Below are 5290 nucleotides of genomic sequence, written 5' to 3' on the forward strand. Positions count from 1 at the left end.
CCGCCTCCTGGGTTCAGGCAATTCTCCTGCCTCAGCCTCCTGAGTAGCTGGGATTACAGGCACGTGCCACCATGCCCAGCTAATTTTTTGTATTTTTAGTAGAGACGGAGTTTCACCATGTTGACCAGGATGGTCTCGATCTCTTGACCTCGTGATCCACCCGCCTCGGCCTCCCAAAGTGCTGGGATTACAGGCTTGAGCCACCGCGCCCGGCGAATTAAGTGCTATTATACCCATCTTACAAATGAGGAAATAGAAGCTCGGCAAGGTGAAGCTACTGACCAGCAGAGAGCAGGGCTGGCAGCTGAGCCCAGGTGGGTCTCACTGCACACCGGGGCTCTGGATCTCCAGCGGGGGCAATGGCTCATTAACTTCACCCTCTCACTTGGGCCTCTGGATTTACCCTCTCAATCTTAGGGGGAAAACCTTCATTCAATTTGGCTTTTTCCTCCAGTTTCTATTTTTTCTCCTTCCTTCCCTGGTGTTTGTTTCCTCACTCACTTCTTTGGTTGCTATTGTGCTGACCTGTTTATTCACCTCACTCCTGAAAACATATTCTTAAAAATCCCTGGTCCTTTCTGGCCAAAGGCTTTGGTTAGCACTCATCCTTCCTGACACCTTCTTCAATGTTTTCCTTGTCTGGCTGTCATAACATTCGAGGCTCCTGCTTCTCCCTCACCTTTCTTACTGCCTGTCCCTGGCTCTTCCTCCCATCCTAGTCATGGCCTGCCTCAGCCATCAGTCCTCAGTGTGTCTCTCTGCCCACCCCCACAAACTCCCTTATCTGCAGCTGATATGGAATCTGCACATCTGGTCTCAAGCTCTCACCTAAGTTCTAATGCCACAGCTGTACGTACGTATCCATGTGCACATCCTGTGGACAAGCCCCAAAATAAACAGCTTTCCCTGAGAAAGCAGCTTCCCCATTTGACTTCTCTATTTCTGTCAATGACTCTATTCTCTCAACCACTCAGTAACCTCAGCATAATCTGTGATTCAGCCGTTTCCTCTGATGCCCAAGGCCATTCCATTTTCCACTGATACCACTGATTCTACCTCAGAACACCTCTGGAATTTGTCCCATCCTTCCCTTTCCTTCCTACCACCTACCACCAGTGTTCACAGGATCAAGCCCAAACTCTTCCTCTCCAGGATTTTGAGATTCCTCATGATCTGATCTCCTCTTCCTCTGCCCATTGACCCTAGGGCTCTCTGATACAATCAGACAGCTCTCAGCTCACCAGATCATGGCATAGGGACCTTGCGAGGAGATGGCCAGGAAGCAAGTGTACAGATCAGACCAGAGATGGGACCCAAAGTCCATTAGCAAACAAAATCAAAGGGCACTGTTAGTAAAGGGCAGACTGGGTGGCAGGGCCAAACACGATGCAAGCAGCACCAAGGTCACTTTTGGGAATTACAAGAGAGATAATCAAAGCCCAGCCAAATGAAGATCCATGGAACTGGGAGATAAGAACAGAGCATCTGTGGTCAGGGCAAAGCAGTGACAATGTGATTATGTGCCAATGACAGCAAGGCCTCTGCCACCTTCCTATCTTGCTGCCTGGGTGGAAGGCCCATAGGACAAAAGGACAAAGGTGAATGGGTGAAAGTGCTGGCTTGGGCAGCAAAGCCATTTTTCTGCCATGGGTGCTTGTTTAAATAACTGATTTTACTGGTTTATGTTCACACCAACATCTGTGCCTGGTCTCCTACTGTCCCATCTATCCAAAGCCAACTAATCTTTCAGGATTATGCAAGACCTCATCATCCAAGCCACCACAGCTATATCTCCTCTTTCTCTGAACTCCTTTATCACTTACCTGAGTTACTCTGTCAATCACATGTTCCTACCAAAAGACTCTACTAAAGTTAGTGTGTACTGATTCTATGAGAAGCAGCGCCCACAGGGAAGACAGAGAATTTTTAGACAGTCTCTGTCCTTAAGCCTCTAGAATACAGTTGAAGCATGACGAGAGATACACATGTGGAAAGTTATTGTTTCCACCCCTGTCCTTCGGTAAGTGCCAATGATACAGAGGCAGGTAAAAGTCAGGGGATGCTAAAAGAGCTACGATTCAAGAAGGCCTGAGGATTCGTAGAGAAGATGGAAATGTGAGACAAAGTACTATGAGTGATATAGGAGGGGCTGAGTATGGTATACAGATGGTGAACAGACTGGAAGAGCCGGTTACTAAGTATTACTACTTGACTAATTTTCTATGTATACACATTCACTGAGAAGAAACTTCCTTTATTCAAATCCCAAGGAAGGGAAAGTCCATACTATTATGGGTTGGCAGGCTTCAACACTTTAAAAAGCATTTGTGGAGTTTCTCGCTTTACATTAATAAAAGCACTCCTGGAGTTTCTGGGTATAATAAAAGTAGATCTGATTCCATGCAAGTCCTGTAAAGCAAACTGTTCAAGCTTTTGTGATCTGGCTGTAAACACCAGTTCAGAGTTTTGCCAGTGGGAGGATTTGGTGCTACATATCACAGGAAAGTCAGGTTGGTCATGGCAATGGCATTAGTACTCAGCGGAAGGGTGGAAAAACATATAACCTGCTGTTTCTCACAAATCTCTCCCTTCCTGGGAGGCCACAGATGGTCTGGATCAACCACTGACCTCCAGGCGGGGTTCCCAAATGTTTCAGATTACAGACTCTTATAATGGCTACCTCAGAAGTTAAGCCGTCTGGCTTGATGCCATGCACCCACGCTGACCCAGAGCCCTCACTCTATGATTAGAAACTGATGCCAGGCAGCCTTGGGGTGGTTGACAAGCTACCACAATGGCTGGCTCATTTGCATGGCTCACCGTTGATACTACACTGCAGGCAGCTAGCTCCAGCATATGGAGGCCTCTGAGGAGCTCCCAGCCCTTGGTAGTTGGTAAAGGGTACTTCTCAGCCTGCACACCAACAGTCAGGGGGTAGCGACAGCACTGGCTTCTCATTCCCATCCAATCATGCATAAAATCAAGTCTACAAGGACTACAGCTTTCTGTATGAGTGACAGCTTTCAAGATTTTCATGAAGGGGAAGATTTCATTATAAACTCAGGAAAATACTTTCCCTGAGTAAACATTACACCATCTAATAAATTCTGACCCTAAAGCTCAGGCTCCCAAAGAGACTCCATTTGCAGGGAAGTATTCTTGATGCTGCTGAAGAAGACTGGGCTTCTAAAGCCAGTCACTTCACTCACTGATGCTTCAGACAAAGAAAAGTATAAACAGTAGTCAGGTCTTAACTCTCCACATCGCCGGCTGACAACACTGGCACTGAGAGTTTAGGAAGAATTCTTATTTACCCTCCAGAATATACTTTCCAAGTCAGTTTACTGTCTTAATTATATTTTACCAACAAAGCGTATACTATTTTGTAGTACAAAGCATGCTATCATAGTGAAGGAGGGCATGCTGAGAAGCAGGCTGAGAAAAAGAAGATTTGAGATCAAAATTGGCAAACTCTGCATTCACAGGGTCAGTAAAACATGAGAGGCTGATAAAAGTTGGATACACTTTCTAAGAAACAAGGCCCATTTCCTGCTCCTGGAGATTGGAGCAATTTTCAGTCAACCACACATTGAGAAGGAGTATAAAAGTAGATCTGATTCCATGAAAGTCCTGTAAAGTGAATTAGGTTTAAGTTAAAAGTTAAGGATGAATGGTGGACCCAGGTGGATTCTGAAGTCAAGTCTGGGAAGGACTGACACGGAGGGGTGACTCCAAACAGGAACTTACATGTGGAGCCAAGGCCCACTCGCCATTCACATGTGCCGGATTTGGCACCATGTGATGGGATCAGTTGTAGCATATACTTCCTTTGCTTTTTTGGAGACATAGTGGGCCCTGAAGAATCAACTCGGTATGATGAATAGTGCAGTATAAGGGTCATACATTTTTGGACACTGGAATTGATTGTTTTAAAGAATGTACAGCACAGGAGAGATGAGCCTTTTTCCATCTGAACTAAATCAAGGGAGTCTTGACTGTTTCGGATTCTGAAACTTTTTTTTTTTTTTTTTAGATCTTTCAGCCTTCAGCAATTCCTATAAGAAGCCATAAAGTCTCTAAGAAGAAGCTACAATCTGTATCTAGGTTAGAGAAGGTGGATGAATTCTGTAGCAGACTCAGATTTGATTATCTTGATTTGGTACAAGAGAACTCAAAGATGGCAGCACTTTTCTTCCCAGTGTGGCTGGCCCCTTGCATAAATGACCTGCTAGAGCAGACACGAGGCAGGCAGGCAGCATCCAAGATAGTGAGTAGTCGAGAGGGTGAACAACTCATCTCTGTTTCCCCTGGAATTCCCTGATATTAGCACTGACAGTCCCATGCTCCGGTCCTGAGCAAATTGGAATGGTTTGGTCAGCCAAGTAATAAAGGACGGTGTCCCAGGGTCAGCAGTTTAACCTTCTTACTTTGGCAGTTTTGGTTTGGGCTATTTCACCAGACATATGAGAATTTTAAGATGAAATTGCCTAAAAGTCTGACTTATTGAGGCTAGCCCTTAATACTCAGCCTCAATCAAGATGATTTTGAGTCTTTCATTTTTCAGGAATTTTCTAACAATATAAGTTTGCAGGTGAATGTGCTCTGAAGGTCTGGTGGCTACAGAATAAGTATATCAGAACACTAGAGTTCTGCCAATCAATTGTTAATAGTTTACCAGAAATATCCATAGAAATATTTGCACAACTCTTAAAACAGATAAAATCAGGTCAATGGAATTAAGACTCTTGGCAATTAGGAGTTTATCCTGTGAAAAGGACAAAGCTTTGGTGTTCAGCCAAGAAGGAAAGGATCTAAATCTGATGTGGAATGTCTGTGAGCAAGAGGGAATTAAGATAAATTTAAGTCCAAGATAATGAAATTCTTTTCAGCTTTAACTTGCTATAAATAAATAAGCTGTGCCGGCTCCAGAATTTTTACCTAGGAGGGGCTAGGGTGGCAATCTGACTGACAGGGAGTGTGTGAATTGCGTTTGTCTGATGCTTTAAGATTGAGAAAACACCAACTGTCCATCTCAAAGCTCCTAACCCCAGCCTCTGTATTGGTACTGCCTCCGCAAAGAAACAGCTTTATAACAAGGAAGCAGAGAAGAAAATGGATGGAGTAGCCATTTCATATGTGGAGTCCTATGCTCTTTAGATCTAGAAAATAACGGCCGGGCACGGTGGCTCATGCCTGTAATCCCAGCACTTTGGGAGGCCGAGGCGGGTGGATCACGAGGTCAAGAGATCGAGACCATCCTGGTCAACATAGTGAAACCCTGTCTCTACTA

At 44.8% G+C, this 5290-nt stretch overlaps 1 protein-coding gene across 4 annotated transcripts in view; it reads right to left on the minus strand.

Annotated features, from left to right (window-relative positions):
* The window catches only part of ABHD2 (abhydrolase domain containing 2, acylglycerol lipase), a 112211-nt gene that overhangs the window by 66810 nt on the left and 40111 nt on the right, over positions 1-5290 (minus strand). The window contains exon 1 of one of the 4 annotated variants that reach the window (XM_017517679.2): positions 1111-4487. The exons of the other annotated variants lie outside the window; for them this stretch is intronic. The gene's annotated coding sequence lies outside the window, so the exon portion shown is untranslated. Of the gene's footprint in view, positions 1-1110; positions 4488-5290 lie in introns of those variants that run through there. 4 annotated transcript variants of the gene reach the window in all.

Source organism: Cebus imitator, unplaced genomic scaffold (assembly GCF_001604975.1).
Source record: "Cebus imitator isolate Cc_AM_T3 unplaced genomic scaffold, Cebus_imitator-1.0 Scaffold19, whole genome shotgun sequence".
Classification (NCBI taxonomy): Eukaryota; Metazoa; Chordata; class Mammalia; order Primates; family Cebidae; genus Cebus; species Cebus imitator.